Below are 20,306 nucleotides of genomic sequence, written 5' to 3' on the forward strand. Positions count from 1 at the left end.
AGTACACCCAGAATGCCCCTTGAAGGCAAGGATGGTGAGACTGCATCTTACATACTTTGGACATGTTGTCAGGAGGGATCAGTCCCTGGAGAAGGGCATCACGCTTGGTAAAGTACAGGGTCAGTGGAAAAGAGGAAGACCCTCAACGAGGTGGACTGACACAGTGGCTGCAACAATGGGCTCACGCATGACAGTGATTGTAAGGATGGTGCAGTACCGGGCAGTGTTTTGTTCTGTAGTACATAGGGAGGTTATGAGTCAGAACTGACTCAACATCACTTAACAACAACAACAACAAGTCTTTGGAAGTAGATTGCCAGGCCTTTCTTCTGAGGTGCCCCTGGGTGGACTTGAACCTCCAACCTTTCAGTTAGCACCTGAGCATGTTAACTGTTTGCACTATTCAGGGACTCCATTGTGATCTTCACATGTATAGAAACTAAGGATGTTGTTTGTTTGTTTATTTGTTTTGACAAAATGAAACCCCAGCTATACGGTTCGTATCATTTAAAAAGTCATGGGCTGAAAACACAGTTGCATAACTTACAATTTTTAATGGATCATAATCCAGAAATATTGCACTTAAATCATTTAAGATAACTCGTTAAAAGTGACCTGATTCAAATCCAGCATCAGACAAGGGCCCTCACTCCTGCCATTCTCAAGCTGCTCCTGCCCAGTGGTTCCCACCAAACTCAAGCGTTCCTTGGCTTCATTCCCCACCTTGTGAGTCCTCCACCCATGGGTTCATGCCTCCAACTCATAACTTCAACAGAGAAACTATCCTGGGGAGGATCATCTACAAGTCAAGGAACACCAAGAGCAGAAACTGACGTAGAACGATCCAGGACTATTCTGCTTCACCTCAGCAACCTGCTGCCTTTAATAGAAAACTACAAAATTATATGAGGCAAAGGGGGAGCAAGAGGAAGAAAAGCTGCCATGTCTTGGGCACCTGTAATGTGCAAGCCCTGTGTTGGGACAACTTACATACATGATCTCATCCCCTCCTCACAGCAATCCTGCCCTTTATGGATGTGGAATGACAAGGCAGAGAACACAGCGACCTCTCAGGTGTCACCTGAGGACAAAGCTACATACTCTGAGATTCTACCCAACTGTACTCAGAGAGGAAACCCTGGTGGCGTAGTGGTTAAGTGCTACAGCTGCTAACCCAAGGGTCAGCAGTTCAAATCCACCAGGAGCTCCTTGGAAACTCTACGGGGCAGTTCTACTCTGTCCTATAGGGTCGCTATGAGTCGGAATCGACTCGACAGCACTGGGTTTTTGTTTACTCAGAGATGTTTCAGCTCCACTGGGTCACAAGTCACAGGCCACCTGGAGGTCACTAACCAAGTTGTCAATGGTAGATTCTTCTAGGAATATGCAGAGCAATCCTGAGGTTGGTCATTTTCCCACCCTCTCAATACACGTCTGCAGCCCTAACACACTGATCCAGGTGGATCTAATGAACCGCAGTTTGAAAGTCAAGAGTAACTTAAAAGGAAATCTACTCTTTGTTCATATTTCTTGAAGAACATTCAACCAGTTGCTATCAAGTTGATTCCAACTCATGCTGACCCCATGTGTGTCAGAATAGATCTGCGCTCCATAGGGTTTTTACCGGTTGATTTTTCGGAAGTAGATTGCCAAGCCTTTCTCTCAAGGTAAGTCTGGGTGGACTCAGACCTCTAATCTTTCGGTTAGCAGCTTAGTGTATGAGCTGTTTACACTACCTACCCAGGGACCCCCAAAGAACAAACCCAAAAAACCCGTTTTGCCGTCAAGTCAAGTCCAACTCATAGTGACCCTACAGGACAGAATAGAACTACCCCCACAGGGTTTCCAAGGAGCCACTGGTGAATTTGAATCGATCTTTTGGTTTTCAGCCAAACTCTTAATCACTGTGCCACCAGGGCTCGGAAGAAAATTCAAGAGGACCACAATTCAAAATCAACAGCATTATTTCTCAAAAGCCCATTCTTCCTCTATTCACAAGTTCTCTTTCACCACTGCCCCCAGGCTTCCCTGGAGCCTGTCCTGGGCCAAAGCCCCAAACTCTTTTTTCAGCAGCAGCCCCTCCCTTCCACTCCCCTACCCTGTCTTTCCGTCTCTTTATTACTTTACTGTATTTCCAATCCTATAATATGTAGATCAGTTTAGTTTCTCCATGTCCAGCAAGCAAGAATCCTTTCTCTTTAAGAGGGAGTTGGGAAAAATTGAGAAGGCTGATAAAAGATTTCCTTTTGGTAACAGAGTACATTAATATTAAGGCATTAATACTGGATTATTGATACTATACATGTTATGGGTTGAATTGTGTCCCCCCAAAATATGTGTCAACTTGACAAGGCCACGATTCCCAGTATTGTGTGGTGGTCCTTCATTTTGTGATCTGATATAATTATTCTCCATTTTGTGATATGTTGTAAATCCTAGCTTCTATGCCTGTGGTTTCCAAGGAGCACCTGGCAGATTTGAACTGCTGACCTTTTGGTTAGCAGCCGTAGCACTTAACCACTACACTCCTTGGAAACCCTGTGGGGCAGTTCTAGTCTGTCCTGTAGGGTTGCTATGAGTCAGAATTGACTTGACGGCAGCTGGTGGGATGCCTGTGGTTATGGTCCCATCTGGGAGTGAGTTGTCCGTTATGTTAACGAGGCAGGATTAGGACAGAATGTATCTTGAGTCACCACCTTACAAGAGGGTCACCATGCTTACCCCAGTCACCACCCTTACCACCCTTATTCAAGTCACACCGTACTTGAGTCATACCTGTTATCTTACAAGAGATAAAAGGAGAGAGAAGCAAGCAGAGATAAACCCATTAAAAACCAAAGCCATTGCCATGGAGGCCGAGTCGATTTCGACTCATGTCGACCCTACCGGACGGAGTAGAACTTCCCCATAGAGTTTCCAAGGAGCACCTAGTGGATTCAAACTGCCAGCCTTTTGGTTAGCAGCCAAAGCACTTAACCATTACGCCATCAGGGTTTCCAAAGAAGAGATAGGGACTTCAATACCACCAAGAGAAGAGATGGGAGCAGAGCACATCCCTTGGACCCAGGGTCCCTGTGCTGAGAACCTCCTAGAATCAGGAGACACAGACAGCTGTAACACCAGAGACGGCACCAAGATGGTAAGAAGAGGCAGCAGCAGAACCAGGAGACTGGTGCAAAAGCTGGCCCAGGGAGCGAGAGAGAACTAAGCACCTTCAGGCTGAGGCTTCCTGGTGGCGTGGGGTACCTATGGGAGCTTATCAGCGGAGTTAAGATCTTTGTAACATTTTCCCAAACAGGGTAGAGGCTGGGCCAAGGAGATGAGGGCCAAAGAGAGGCTGCCTCTGGGCATGGCTGAGAAGAGTGTGTCCTGATCTACACAGACCTTCCTACAGAGCCAACAGAGAAAGAAAGCTTTCCCCAAGAGCTGGCACTCTGAATTTGGACTTCTAGCCTCCTAAACTATGAGAAAATAAATGTTTGTTAAAGTCATCCACTTGTGGTATTTCTGTTATATTATCACTATATAACTAAGACAGTGCATTAATGCATTAATAGTCTCTATTGTTATATTAGTATAATACATCCATCCTGTACATTGTAGCTTTATACTGTACATCCATACATTAATATTATTTGTCCTCACCTCGATGTGGTCAGGCCTTCCATTGGTATAGACCCTTTCTTGTACTCGAGTTTGGGCTTGAAAGACTCTCTGGGCAGGTAAGAATGATAGACAGGGTAGTTCTCGGTGTACTCGGAGAGAAGACATGGTTTCTCTGTTTTATCATAAATCTTCGTAGGGAGATGTGGACAGTGATGTCGCCTATAAAAGACACATGGAGTTAGGTTGGTTACCTTCCTGGGAGGACTATACCCAGTTTGAAAATGCTACCTCCTTAAAATGTGACCCAGAACTATAAAATCCTATAGATGCTTGGAATTAAAAAAAAAAAATTTAACCTTTTCCTTTATCCACTAAACGATGTGAAATGGCCAGAATTAAAGATGACCTATGACTGCAATTGCTTAATCATCAAAATTCCTTGATCTTAAAAATTACACACAGCACGGCTGATGCTTACCTACTACATACGCTGTACCACTTGTTTAAATAGTAAAATATTTCCATACTTTAATGGGTAAATGGCTGCACACCCTCTCCCCAGCCTTCTGAGTGTCACCCTAGCTGCCAGGCCATCCCCTGGAGCCTCCCCAGGCTTCCCAATAAGCCAGCAATTAAGGACTTAATAGCTGACACAGCAGGGACCTCCCAGGCTCCAAGGCCAGGCAAGTATCCTTTCTAATTGGTTGGCACCAAGGTCAATATCACCCTTGTACAAGAGCAGCATCACACATAGTAACAGAAGGACCTCAGTTTTAAAGACACTACACACCACTGGGAAACCCTAGTGGTGTAGTGGTTAAGAGCTACATCTGCTAGCCAAAAGGTTGGCAGTTCGAATCTACCAGGTGCTCCTTGGAAACTCTATGGGGCAGTTCTACTCTGTCCGATAGGGTCACTATAAGTCGGAATCAAGTCAACTGCAATGAGTAAATACCACTGATGGCGTGAAATCATTTTGGCTTATTTCATTTCCTTTTTCAGGTCTCACTTTAATTGTTGCCTCTTTATATAAGCTTCCCCTGGCCATCTTTTACCTAAAATATCCATCATTACCACCTTCCTCCAACCCTCCCTCACACACACTCATACACTCACACATTCTCTCATCACCCTGTGTACGCCTTTCTCATCCCCTGGTTGTTATCTGTAATTACCATATTTGTTGGTAAGTTTATTCACTGTCTGTCTTACCTATCAAACTCAGTATCTTCTATCTTGTTCACTGCTACATCCCCAAAAAAAACAGTACCTCATATACCCTACCTGGCATATAGTAAGCATTCATTGAATGAATGGCTGAATATATAAAATGAGTGAATAAATAAACTATGACTCATTAACAAGTTCAGCTGCTAACTGAAAGGTCGGAGGTTCGAGTCTACCCAAAGGCACCTTGGAAGAAAGGTCTGGCAATCTATTTCCAAAAAATCAGCCACTGAAAACCCTATAGAGCACAATTCTACTCTGACACACACGGGGTCACCATGACTCAGAGTCAACTCAACAGCAACTGGTTAGCCATACTCAAGGCCATCCAAAGCAAGACACTCCCCCCTTACCTGCTGACACAGAAACCATTCTAATGCAGACCAGCAAATAGACATCATTCCAACTACTTTTTAAAACTCTGATCTTTCCACAGAACTTACTTTACTCTCTAAACAAAGGAATGACGTCAGATAAAGTCATAACAGTAAAAACCAAGAACACAAAGAATATGGAATGCTGGACCTGGAAGGATCCTAGAGATCAGCCAGTCACACTTCTTTATCGTACAAATATGGACACTAAGTCCAAGAGGAGTGCCTGCCCAGGATCACACAGCTGGTCAGCATCAGCTACACCCAGGTCCCCCATCCCTTCCGCATAGTTGACTTATATTCATAATCCAATTTAAAACCCAAACTTCAGACTCTTAAAGGATTTGCAGCCCACTTCCACTCTTTCCCAGTAGTTGGAAGCTTATGACCTGTCACAGCCGCGGTGTGGAGAGGAAAAGCGCTTGGTGCAGAAACGCATTCTTAGTCTAAGAGAAGAAAAATGTGCCAAGGTCACCAAACCTCAAGTCATAAAAGTAATCATTCTATACTAGTAGTTAAGAAACATCCTAGGGTGTCAGAAATATCAAAAACTCTGAGACGCTAGAGGCAGGGACTTCTCACAGAAGGACCCCTTATCTTTGGAATGTTTTTTTTTTTTTTTTTCCCACTTAAAGATTCCATAAAGCCAATTCCATCAGCCTCTAGGGATGGGTAAAGCCAATGCTTCTTTTGAAGTGCATGTTTGTTTACCCACAGTGGTTTATAAACTTCTTAAATATTTACTAAAATTTGTTCTCTTGTATTAATACTATACCTAGAGGCAAAGGGACATGTGAGGATGTTTTATGAACTACAAAATAAGACTTATGAACATAAATAGGATACCTTCCTGCCAATCTTGAGACAGGAAACTTAACACTCCCTACCTCCTCTCCTACATAGATCTTTAAAGAATGCAAACAGTGTGAGAAAAATCAGAGTCAACTCCAGTTTATATTCTGTCCATGGTGCTAGTGAACTCAAGCGATTATAAATGGAAGCCCCTTTGGTGGTGACTCTTCCTTCTAGGGCACCAGATGCCAGGTAATGGAACCCATTGCCATCGAATCAATTTTGACTCATAACAATTGTATAGGACAGAGTAGAACTGCCCCAATAGGGTTTTCAAGGAACGGCTGGTGGATTTGAACTTTTGACCTTCTGGTTAGCAGTTGTAGCACTTAACCACTGTGCAAGCAGGGCTAAACCTTATATGTATCAGAGAACAGGCAAACTTAAAGATCATCTGGTATAAATATAAAAAATAGACTTCAATTGGTGAACCAACTTAGGTCAACTAGTAGAGGTCACATTGAAAAGATTCTGAGGTCACATTCAAGAATAACGAGAAAAACCACCTTGGTTTATTAGCCATGCCTCCCAAGGGCACCAGGTTACAGAAGTGGGGATGGGTTGGGGATGTGACAGCATGCTCAATCCTAATATTCATGAGGTCAGAGGAAATGGAAATCCATATGCCACATTTCTTAATATATATAGTTATAAATCAAGCTACCAAGCTCTAAATAAAATATGTTCTACCTTCCTACTTTGACAAATATACTTGCATAATAAGCTGGAAGGCTAGGTTCAAATTTAGAATTCTTGAACTACTTAGAGTCCAATGCCAGAACACAGCAACATGGAGAGAACCAGCCCAGGCCCTCTCTCTCTCTTACTACCTTAGACTCCATCCTGCATTAAAAGGAGCCTCTCTTGTATTTCTGTAGACACCCAAGGCCATATATCCAAGCTCTATCCAAACTCCCCACAAACAGCTCTCTTTTAGCCATCCTTTGATCTTGGGGTATGTGTACCAGCCATATGAATTGCTCTCAGGAAGACAGAACAAGGGAAGAACCCCATGCAGGCCCTGGAAGTGAACTTGGGGCCATTTAGACAAGGAATTAAGGGGTTCAAGGTATTTGGAATGAGCCTTAGAAAGGGGGTCATGTGGGCTCCAGGTAGGTCCCCCTGACCCAATTCACCCCATGGGTAGGAATGTGGCCAAGGAGTACTAGAGCAGGGTCCTCTAAAGTGTGGGGTCCTATGCAGAACCCCTCTCATCTAGGCATAAAGGGGTGCTAACCATCAGGCCTACAGTCTAGGTGCTTGCTTGCAAATGTCCCCCCTAGTCCATCTTTTCCATTTCACAGATAAAGAATTTGAGTTCAGAGATGTTACAATCACAGAGCTAACCAGAAGCAGAGCTAAAGCCAGGACCCTTGTCTCATTCCTATGCTTTCTCCACTATTCCATGTTGGCTGCCTCAACCAAGAAGGCAGTTACTAGAAATAAACTTTTAAAGAGCCCAGACCATCAAGAACCCAACAAGTTCTCAATCTTTTTCTTTTTTTTTCTGCCCTGGCCTGAGGGACACAGCACACTCTGGGAGTAGGATCTCACTCCAGAGCATACGGCACAGCAGGGAATAGACCGGAATTTCCAAGGGAGCATATCAAGTTTGAAACATCCCCTAGATAATTCTAATGGTCCATCCCCAGCTGAAAAATTATTGCCATGGGCAGATTAGCATGAACAGATAACTACCATGAAGGAAAACAGATTGTTTTAAATGATCAACACTGCTATAGATTAGAATAATAAGCTGCCCGTTTTAAACCTATTAGCATAAGTGAAAAAATTACAAAACAGTGCTAATGACAACACGGAAGCATAAATACACTTATACATTGCTAGCGTCTTGATGAGTGCTTTAATCACTTTAAAGGTCAATTTGCTAGTAGATATTTTTAAGTCAATACATCAAGCGGGGTGGTCAGGGCATAAAATACTGGCATTTTGCAAATGTAGAGTCTTCTGAATTGTGAGTTCTTTTAGTTTACTTAGATACGTGTAGAAAATAGGATCTTTCTTTTTGCTTTGTACTACCACTAAGGTGTTTACCAAATGAAGGATGTGACCAATAAATTACTTCGCTGGGAGATACATAGTGATGAAATTAAGCACAATTACTCCTCTGCATTCCATCTCCTCATTTAGTCATTGTCCAGGTCCCCACCCAAAATGCTAGTGACTGTTTTTCTCAGAAAAAACAGGGAAGGAAAAAAATTGACAGTGAATTATCTCGGGAGAAACAATATGCCACCTTTCCCTAACACATACACCGACTTTCAAGCCAGAACGCAAAGGTATTACATTCATAGGGCCCACAAGATGCGGAGGTGGCCCCATGAGTAAGATTCCCGCATGACCCCTCCAGCCCTAACTGGGAAGAAATGGGCCAGGGGCTAATTCCGATGAACAATCAGCAAAAGCGGTGAAGATTGGACTGAGATGAGGGCCTAGGCCCCTATCACTTGGAGACAATTATCGCCTTTAAGCAGGGATGCGTGAACAAGGTCCACTGTTCCCTGAAAGACTACGGATTATCATAAATCCATATAACCTGTTGCCATTGAGTCAGTTCTGACTCACAGCGACCCAACAGGATGGAGTGAACTATCCCACAGGGTTTCCAAGGAGCAGCTAGTGGATTTAAACTGCTGACCTTTTGGTTAGCAGCCGAGTTCTTAACCACTGCGCCAACAGATTATTATAGGGGGTTCATAAACACCCTTAAAGTCTTTGTAACTTTGGGGTAAAAATCCTTTTTTCTGGGGATGATGGGGACATGCTCTGGGATTTTGCAATGAGACCCTGAGTTTTGGAGAGAGAGACATGAAGAAACATACCAGTCTCCAGGGCACCTTCTCTTTCCAACTCTCAGATAGCCAATCCTCCGGGGGGAAAAAGGTGCCACCTAGGGCTGCTATAAATTTGCACATCTCCTTTTCCCCAGGCTCTGCCTGAAACCATATTCCTACCTATCCCCTTTCACCTCCTCCAGGTTTCAGCTTAAAAATCACTCTCACCAAGAGGCCTTCTGGACCCGTAGGCCAGGTCATGTTCACACCCCACATGCTGGAGGCGACTGCTCAGACTCTGGCTTCCAGCAGGGCAGGTCTTGTACAGCAATGGCAGGCATTCAGCCAGAGCTTTGAACCAGTTCTTTCCAGTTCAGTCATGGCCAAGGAAGTGACACTGGAACAGACCTGAATTTTCACAATTTGGATGAACCAGAGCGGGAAAAATTACGGGTCGGAGCCCTGCTAGGAACTTAATCTATCACTTAGTAAACAAGAGCAGTGTAAGTGTTGCATAGCAACCAAATCTCTTGCCCTTTGGATTTTGCAGAGTCAGAAGCAGCGGCGCCTGGGTCAGAGATGGCACCTGACCATGCCACTTTGAAAGTGTAGCACTGTCCTCAGTCCTGGCAATAATCCAATCTCATGCATCAGGCTCCTGAAAAGGCTCACTATGGCTCTTCCAAGTCTCCCATTCCAGGGCTTCAACTCATCATTTTTTCCATTCTGGTTATGGTTCTAGATCACTCAAATTTTAAAAATTCAGGTCTATTCTGGTTTCACTTCATCAGCCATGACTGAACAAGCTCATACCTGTTCAAAGCCCTGAACTCAACACGGCTGCTGAAACCATGAATCACAAACAGTGAGCAAGTATCATAGGTGGCTAAGTTCTGTCCATTGTGGCCTGCCCCCGCAGCACTCTTACAAACTGAAAAGAAATCACATTAGCTGGGCTCCAGGTTGCATAACCTTGTTGCGCAGCATTTCCTGTTTGAAAAACAGCTAGAAATTGGTTTTTAAACACAAATCCCTTCCATTTTCCAACAAACCTTTAAGAAACTACCATTTGTTAAATTCTAATGTGGTACCAAAAGAATGTCTACAATGATTGTGAAAGACTAGTAAAATACTCTTTTCTTTTCCAACTACATATCTGTATGAGGCCAGAATTTCCTCATATTCTTCAACCAAACAGCACATTGAATGCAGATGCAGATATGGGAATCCAGCTGTCCTCCTTTAAGTCAGACATGAAAGAGATTTGCAAAAATGTAAAACAGTGCCACTCTTCTCACTAAATATTATCTTGTTTTGAAACAAAACATTATGAAAGTTTTGTGAGAAATTTTATGAAAGCTATTTTTCGTAAAAACATGTTTATGTTAACGTGTAATTAGTTTAATATTGCTATTTAAAATGAATTAATCTTTTTAGTGTGTGTGCTTTAGATGAAGGTTTACAGAGTAAATTCGTTTCCCATTCAACAGTTTATACCCAAATGGTTCCACGACGTAAGTTGCACCCCCTACAATGTGTCAGCACTCTCCCCATTACCTCCCTACGTTTCCCATTTCCATTCTTCTGGTTTTCCTGCCCCTTCCTGCCTTCTCATCTTTGCTGGGCAGATGTCCTTTTGGTCTCATGCAGATGATTGTTCTAAGGAGTACTTTCTTCACATGTGTTTATTTATAGGCTGTCTATTATTTGGCTGAAAGGTGATCTCCAGGAAAGGCTTCCGTTCCAACTTAGAAGGGTGTCTAAGGGCTATAGTCTCAGGGGTTCCTCCAGCCTCTTTTGGACCAGTAAATCTGGTCTTTTTGATGAATTTATATTTTGTTCTATATTTTTTTCCCCCTCTCTAACCAGGACCTTCTATTGTGATCCTGGTCAGAGTGGTCAGTGGTGGTAGCCGGGCACCATCTAGTTCTGGCCCCAGGCTAGTGGAGGCTGTGGTTTCTATGGTCTATTAGTCCTGTGGCCTAATTGTTTCCTTGAGTCTTTGGCTTTCTTCACCTTTGCTCCAGATGGCCACTTGCAACCTTTTAAGATCCCAGACTCTATTCACCAAAGTAGGATATAGAACATTTTCTTTATGAACTGTTGTTAGGTGCCATCAAGTCAGGTCTGACTCATAGTGACCCTATGTACAACAGAATGAAACACTGCCCAGTCCTGCGCCATCCTCACAAGTGTTGTTATGCTTGAGCCCATTGTTGCAGCCACTGTGTCAATCCATCACATTCAGGGTCTTCCTCTCTTTTGGTGCCCCTCTACTTTACCAAGCATGATGTTCTTCTTCAGGGACTGGTCCCTCCTGGCTGTTGTTGTTGTTGTTGTTGTTGTTGTTGTTAGGTGCCGTCGAGTAGGTTCCAACTCATAGCGACCCTATGCACAACAGAACGAAACACTGCCTGATCCTGAGCCATACTTACAATCGTTGCTATGCTTGAGCTCATTGTTGCTGCCACTGTGTCAATCCACCTCGTTGAGGGCCTTCCTTTTTTCCGCTGACCCTGTACTCTGCCAAGCATGATGTCCTTCTCCAGGGACTGATCCCTCCTGACAACATGTCCAAAGTATGTAAGACGCAGTCTCGCCATCCTTGCCTCTAAGGAGCATCCTGGCTGTACTTCTTCCAAGACAGATTTGTTCATTCTTTTGGCAGTCCATGGTATATTCAGTATTCTTTGCCAACACCACAATTCAAAGGCATCAATTCTTCTTCGGTCTTCCTTATTCATTGTCCAGCTTTCACATGCATGCTGGAAGCCAGAGTCCGAGCAGGCGCCTCCAGCATGTGGGATGTGAACATGACCTGGCCTAAGGGTCCAGAAGGCCTCTTGGTAAGAGTGATTTTAGGAATATGGTTTCAGGTAGTTATTCTGCATTTTGGAGCAAGTTTCAGAGTCTCTTTTGACCTCCATTTCGGTCTTTTCTTCCTTTGCTGTCTTTTTAATGACCTCTATGCTTTCTTCGTGTATGATGTCTTTGATGTCATTCCACAGCTCGTCTGGACTTCAATCATTAGTGTTCAATGCATCAAATCTACTCTTGAGATGGTCTCTAACTTCAAGTGGGATATACTCAAGGTCTTACTTTGGCTCTCATGAACTTGTTCTAATTTTCTTTATGAACTATGTTATGCCAATTGACCTAGATGTCCTCAGGAACTATTACTAGCACTCAAGCCTAGTAATTCAGTCCCACAAGGTGTTTAGTTATGTCTAGGTTATTTCCATGACTGTGGCCCCTGTGTGCTCTATTATATGGCCTGGGTGGCCCCATGTGCTCTATTATATGTATGAATATACATGCAGCACATACAAATACGTACGTAGAAATATGCACAGCCAAACCTATATATGCATGTGGGTGTACTCCCATGTGCCCTCCCATACCTATTCAGCATATGTATCTACCTAAGTATCCACTCATAAAGTATTGCTTGTTATTACTGTTGTTGCAGGATTGTGTATGTTAGAGCAGTTTACCTTCATTGCCTTTTATTCTTGTGTACCTCTCAGTGGCTTCCCTTGCTTTAGTTGTTGGAAATCCCCAATTTCTGATGTGATCATGGCATTGAGGTTATCTAAGAAAATGTCCACATTTTTATTTTCATTTTTTTGAAAATGTCAATATTTTTTGAGTAGCATAGTAAAGTGTATAGGAGTTAAATGACATGGTTGTTGGGATGGATGGATGAAGGAAATGTGGCAAAATCTTGCTGTTAATTTGGGAGATGGATATCTGGGAGTTCATTGCTCTATTCTCTCTGCTTCTTTGCAGATTTAAATTTTTTATAATTAAATATGAAAACAAACCCCTGAGAGCATGTATCTGCTTAAGCAAGAGCTTCCCTCGAGGCGAACACGGCTGTAGTCCAACCACCTGGGACAAAGCAGGATCTTGATTTAAGCTGATGATAAGTGCAGAGCCAACAACCAAAGGAAGCTTCCCTTCTCACACTCTGAAGTCTGTGTCAGCTGCACTGGGCTTGCTTCCACATGGCCTTTCAGTATCCTCTGGCCAAGAAGCAGCAAGCTCACATACTTGACTGCAGTTTCACTCTCTTCTCAAGAAATCTAGGACCCTGTGAATTTCAGATGAAGACCACAGCTGTGCTACACAAATCTTTCCAGGGCTCTCTTCCAGGCATTGCAAAAAAAACACCAAAGCCTCTTTAATTCCTGTCTTGAAACAATAAGTTTCCTTGACCACCATCTCACCTCCACCCAGACTGGGCTGCACATAGCACCCTGTGGTTACCTATCCCAGCATTTACCCATGATATTAAAATTGCTTGTTACCCAGACTAGACTATGAGCCTGGTGAGGCATGGGGTAACTGTCTTGCTCACTATTATATAACCAGCCAAGCACAGTGCCTGGAACATGGACACGCTTAAAATATTTTTGGATGGATGGATGGGTAGATGGATAGCTGGATGAATGGATGGACAGAAAATTCATAAAACAAATACAGTTTACAGAGCTCTCCCATATGGTCTCATTTTATTCTTTTTGCAATCCTGAGAGCTAAGCATGGCAGAAATTATTAAACCCACCCCCTTCCCCATCTCAAATGAGGAAGCTAGACTAAAGTTAAGGACTTGCCCAACATCATAGAACAATCAATGGCAAAGCCAGGACTAACGCCCATTTTGTTGGCTCCTAAAGAGATGTTCTTTTCATCATATTAAATGCCCTTCTGAGGAAAACTCAAACTGATCACTCAAAATATGACATATTCTTTCACCCATAAGAGCAAAGGGTAAAGCTGGAGATCGTATGGCCTCTGATTTACTAAGCTTAAGGGTGAACAGGACCCAGTGAACATAGCTCTTACTTGAAAAGCAGGGAGCCACCATCCATAAAACCCCAGATGTTTGGCTTGATGCTTCAACACATTAAATGTCTCATGTAATTAATTAAGGTAAAAAGATAACAGTTATGCTATAAAATACATCATGCTAATTTCTACCAGCCGACTGATATCAAGCACTCAACAAGCATTCATTTGTTTCATAATTTCTCCCTCCACACATGGCCCTTTCCTCATTTTGCATAAATAACAAGGGAAGTGCTGTGTTTCCATGGCCTCTTTCTTGGGGATGTTGAGGGACTGGCTGGGATTAACCTGAACTGTCATCTTTGAGGTCAGCTTACCCTCAAGCGATAGTCATTAAATGACTCCTACTACTCTCCCAGCTTCAAGTTTGGGGAAAGAACTGAAAGTTACAGGTGAGTCTGTGAATAGAAACACCGGCCAACAGCTGTGTCCATTACTGCCACTGCTGCCTACCCAAACCTGTCTGCATGCACAGCCTGGTATCTGACACAGCCCTAGATTCTGCCTTGAGCTTAAATAGGTAAACTGGTGACAACTTGTGTGGGGTCATAAGGCCCAAAGAGCAGGACTCCAGGCAGAGCTGCACTGGACTCCTCTGGAAAAGTGACCCAAGGTCCCGCCGCCCTGTCTCCAGGGTATAATCCTGCTCTTGCTGTCCCATACCAAGTTACTAAACTTAGGAGCCTTTTAAAAAATAAAATAAAGATTGCCATTGAGTCAGCTCTGACTCTTGGCAACTCCACGAGTGTCATAGTAGAACTGTGTTCCATGGGGTTTTCAGTGGCTGGTTTTTCTGAAGTAGATCACCAGGCCTTTCTTTTGAGGTTTCTCTGGGTGGACTCAAACCTCCAACCTTTCAGGTAATGGTCAAGGGCATTACCTGACTCTGGGAGCCTTCAAGTACCTACAAATTACTTTTCTCACGGCTTACCAGGACTTCACGAGTGTTTATAGATGTCCCATTGCGCTGAATCCCCAAAGCTGGTGCTGAAGTGTCATAGTCTCTGTGTCAGATTTCATTGCCAAAGTCTCCCTATACCAAAATTTCTGGGAGCCTTCTACACATGGCCCTGTCTCATGCTGTGGACAATGGAGAGAAAACAGGTCCTCGGTTTCTCCCACCCTGTCTGATATACCCTGGCCCTCCTCCCTAACCCCCGCCATTTCCCAACTGACCAGCCACAGAAAGAACACTTTTGTCCACTGGCCTTTGCACAATGGCAAATGGCAGAGCAAGACTTTCAAGCAGAAAGACCTCCATCTAGTAGCCAGGAGTTGAGCCAATGCCTAACTCAAACAGTGAGGATTTTCTCCACTGCTTGTTAACTACTGACTTCACCGTCATAAACCAAATATTCCCTGTGCCGCATTGTTACTTGCTTCAACTCTTGAAACCTTTGGAATTTCAACTGATACCAAAATTTCAACAACTGTTGTTTCCTCCATCAAAAAAGATTTACCCAATGCTAATCTGCATAAGAAAGCGCCCCTAGGGAGCTTTTCAAAATTTCAGGCAAATCTCTTGTAATGTCATTAAAGCAAAAGTAGTAATTTAAACAATGAGTAGAATGATTTTAGAAAAATAGACTTATTTCACTAAATTTATTCCTTCGAGTCCCATAAATATATTTAAACAAGCATCTGATTCTTAGGGACTGAAGTCACTGTTATAAGACACTCCCCTTTACCCACCAAAAAAAAAAAGACAGGAGGCTAGACTCTGAGTTTAATTATTACAATGGAACAGCTGGAAGAAAACTACTTCACTGTGTTCTGTGTTCCCAATTCAATAAGTCAAAGTGGTCTCTGATTTCATTAATGATTTTTCTCTATTTCTTCTCATGTTTCACCTAGAGGGACAATTTTTAAATCATCCCTTTTCCAAATGTACTTTTCTACTATTTTCTTCTCTCTCGAAATTAAAGTTTACTGATAGTGTGAAACCCACTCGTTCAATAAAATATGCCATTATAAGATGATAAAGGCAACCTGCTGTTTTATCCCCTAACAAATATCCTGCTTTATATTGATTGTCCAATAACCAATAACAAAAGATCCAGGCTTTGCTTTGTTACTTGCGAAACACACAAAGATTCCTGGCATAAAGAACTAAGTTGTACATGTTGAACTTTTTTTTTTTTTTTTTTTTGGTTCATACATTTTGGTTAAAATCAAAACTTGTTGAACCCCTTGGGCTTTTGGGAGAGTACAGAGGATTTAAAGAGCAATTCTTAGTGGACCTCCCAGACGCTAGCAAAGTCCTAGGGAATGAGGAGGTGGTAGAAGAGAACAAGCAGATATACACACATTATTGGTGCTAATTCCGTTCTTGATGTCTGAACAAAAAAATAAGATCCACAAAAACAAAATTCTCATCTTTCTTTCAGCTCAAATCACTGAAGAAACAAATGTCTTATGTCTCTGTTAGACTGGCTGAAAACATCTCTGTGGGGTCTTTGCCTTTTGTCCATAAATGTACAAAATCTATACACCAATAGACTGTTCCAGCTCTCAAATATAATAACAGGAATCAATTAGCACCATTTGCTGTCGGGTCATTTCTGACTCATGGCGGCCTCATGTGTGTCAGAGTAGAACTGTGTTCCACAGGAAGAGGAAAGCTGGTAATAGGGAGCTCAGGGTTGAGAAGGGAGAGTGTTGACATGTCGTGGGGCTGTTAATCAATGTCATAGAACAATGCGTATACTAACTGTTTGATGCCAAACTAGTCTGTTCTGTAAACCTTCATCTAAAGTGCAATTAAAAAAAAAAAGAATTGTGCTCCACAGGGTTTTCAATGGCTGATTTTTCAGAAGTAGGTTGCCAGGCCTTTCTTCTGAGGTGCTTCTAGGTAGACTCGAACCTTCAACCTTTCAACAGCCAAACACATTAACCATTTGCACCACCTAAGAATGCCAATAATAGAAATAGTTAATATTTACTGAGGACTGACTATGTATCATGCATGATTCTTAACTTCTATATTATCTCAATTTTCACAATATTTATTCCTAGACCAGAAAGTCTACAAAAGACTCAAAACCTGAAGCTGTGGGTCCTGCCACACAGGAGCCTTGGGTTAGAAAAACCCATCAGAGAGCCAGCTCAGCCCAAGAGGCAAAGAAGGGCATTAAAGGAGAGTCGACCTGGAGTCCCCCTCTCTGAGCCTCCAAAAAGCCCGAAAGGCTGAGGGTAGGCTTTCAGCAGCTTCTACCAAATTCCATCTCTTCCCTCACACTCTCCACCTGCGCCACCCTCCACCTCTTTTCTCCTCTTTGTGCCAGTGCTGCAGGAAGCCTAAGTCCTTCAGGACCTCTAAGCGGGTGACCATTCCCTATCCAGAAGGCACTCAGGGGTGGGGTGGCCCAGTCCATTGAGAGAAGGCAGGATCAGAAGCCCCAGGTACTCAGGAATCCCACTTTCTACAATGTGACAAAGGAAAAGTGAAAACCACTCCCCACAAGTGCTGTCACTGGCTGGAACCAGGTCAAAGGTCATCCCCAGCTACAAAAAAAGGAAGCTGCTAATTCAAGGGTCTGGCTTCTTCAGTCACCACAGGATACAAGCAAGAGAGATGGGCCTTGGGGAGTAGGTCGAGTAACCACACAACAGAATCTGCTCTCAAAATGATTCTAGCAATATACGCATGTTTATGCATTGTCACTAATTCTAGCAACACATGCATGTTTATGTATTGTCACTAATTCCAGCAACATATGCATGTTTATGTATTGTCACTGTGGTACAGGTAGTACCATGGTAAGGATTAGGGAAAACTCAACTAGGATGATAACTGGCTTTAAGAATCTACAAAGCTAACATTGCACAGGTTTATTCACAGCTCCACACTATTAGAGAATTCTATAATTATTAGATAGAGAATTCTAAAGCACTAGCACCTTGAGACTAACACTAAACACAGCTGCCATAGAGCTGCACATCCCAATAGAGTTGCACAAGGATGTCACAGAATACTGCAAGCCAGATGTCATGTCAGAAAACCCAGGTGGACAAGAACTATTTATTCTAGAGCTGCTTTATATTAGGTCTAACGCAAGCGTGTGAGCCAAAGCTCAGACTGTGCCTTGCACCTGTTGTCATCGTCATGCCTCCTGGTTAAAGTGGCCTCATGTGCCTGGCTGCCTCACCTACCAACTGACTCCAAACCAGAGTTTCACCAGCTCATCTAGCTGCTGGAGCAGGAGTCCCCAGCTCATCTGGTCCCTCTCCTCCGCAGCCTTCTAGGCTGCTTACAAGAGTGAAAATAGACACAGAAACCTTCCCACATAGAGAAGGTACCTTGGTCTTACTTATTCTGTCCTCATCCTCTGATAATCTCTATGTAGCATTCATGAATTAAACCACAAATAGTAATAGTACAAGTTTGTTCATTGCTTTGTCATTTGCCCACTTATTTGTGCATTCATACAGTATTCACAAACACCTATTACATGCCACATACACTGTCAGTGTTAGGGTTAGAAAGAAAAATAAAACATGCAGCCTCGCCTCAAACGCTCTTGCCCTATCACTTCCCATCTTCCCCCCTTGACATTGGTTCTCAGCATCTTAAAAGATAGGGTGGCTAAGTACAGAGAATGCCTCATGAAGGCGTTGATGGAAGTGTGCCCAATGGCTGAGAAAGCAGGCAATAAGGGGTAGGTGTACAGAGCTAGTGGGCAAAGGAGATGGCCAGGATAGTTAGGGATAATGGTTACATTGAACAAATGAGTAAATATATTGTGAATAAAAGGAGCCAGGTTTCTCACTGTGAGAAAAAAAAATGTGAGAGGGGTTTCCTAAACATGAAGAGGAAGATCAGAAAGATGCCTAAGGTGTTAGACTGCAACCGGAAGTACTGATATGAACTCATGTGTTTTTAATACATATGCACCAATACAGAAATAGTTATATTTCTATGTATTTGTTTGTGTGTATATATACATGTACTTATACACACATATACATGTTTCCTAGATCTGGACTAGAATCAACGAGCACAGTGACCAACCAGATTTTGACTGACTTGAAGAAATACAAGACGATCCTGGAACATCTTGTTGTGCCAGAAATTAAGGAAATGCTTAATGGATGATGGACACGTGTGAAAAGGACATAGGAATCAGCTTGAAAGAGTTCAAATTGGGAACAATTTGAGCATCAAAGCAACAATGACAGTGACATGTTAAAATCCACTGAATAAAATAGAACCCATGAGTCTACATTGGGAGAAAGGGACGGAGGAGTCGATGGATGTATGGATGGATGAAAAAGGAAAGCTCTTTATTACAGTTGAATGTCAACTAATGAATGTAGAAGGAACAATGGAAAATAGATAATCATCGTTCTGCAACCATCATGGCAGTGGTGGATTCAGGTAGGAATTGTCCATGGATGCTAAAGTTGATGGGTGAAGATTTGATGAGGAAGAGGATACTCGTATAATATCAGAATCTCTCTCCATAATAATGAAAAACTAAGGGAAAATGGTGATTTTAACAGAGGAGAAGCCTGGTAGGCCCCAACTTGACCAAACGATCAATAATTAACATCTCCAGTGGTAAGATGGGTCAACATCATGTGCCTCTTGATGCGATGCACCAACCAGTGCTCAGCATCATTTCTGTGGCTTCTTTCTCAAGAACATGTGGGCTGAGAGGGACCATGAGGAAACATTAGACCAAACTAGGTAGAGTTGTGCTACAGAATGAAAGGTCTGTCAAGGGCATGTCCAGGTTAAAGGAGAGACATGATAACTAAAAACAACAGAGGTTCTTACATTGGATCCTGCACCAGAGAGGAAAAGCAGACATTGTGGGGACACTTGGCTATATCTAAATGGGGTCTGTGGATTCGATGGTAAGTAGTGTTGTATTAGTGTTGATGTCCTGATTGGAATGGTTATACAACGGTAATGCAGGAGAAGAGAATCCTGGTTTATGGAAGCTTTAGGGGACATCATGTCAAGAAAAGTTGTATGTTGTGTGTGCCCATGTGCATGTGTAGATACAGAGAGATGAGTTAATAAAAAAAAGAGAGAGAGAAAATATTAACACAATTGGAAAATCTGGGTGAGATGAAATGGATAGAATTCTTTGTACTGTCTTTACAACTCTGTAGATTTGAAATTTTTATTTTTTTTTTAAAGCATATAAGGAGGACACTGGCCTTGAAGTCACACTAACCTGATTTTAAATTCTAACTCAGTAATTTATGTGATCTACGACACTAAGGAAATAATTTGAGTCTTAGTTGCGCATTAAAACAAAAAGTGCAAAATTTACACTGCATCTCACAGAACTGGTCTGAGTGGCTGGTGGATTCAAACTGCCAACCTTTTGGTTAGCTGCTGAGCTCTTAACCAGGGCTCCAAAGATAAACTAGATAACCAATGATAATAGTTACCATTTACTGAGGACTTACTACTACGTGCTAACATATTAGAAATGTTTCTAAACCACTCAACAACCTGACAGTAGAAGTATTATGATTCTCAATTTGCACAGGAATATTCCGACACTCAGATGAAGAACATACCCTCACAGTTAGTAAAAGAGCAACAGTTAGTAAAAGAGCAAAGTTCAAATCAGATCTTCAAAAC

Source organism: Elephas maximus, chromosome 9, assembly GCF_024166365.1.
Source record: "Elephas maximus indicus isolate mEleMax1 chromosome 9, mEleMax1 primary haplotype, whole genome shotgun sequence".
Classification (NCBI taxonomy): Eukaryota; Metazoa; Chordata; class Mammalia; order Proboscidea; family Elephantidae; genus Elephas; species Elephas maximus.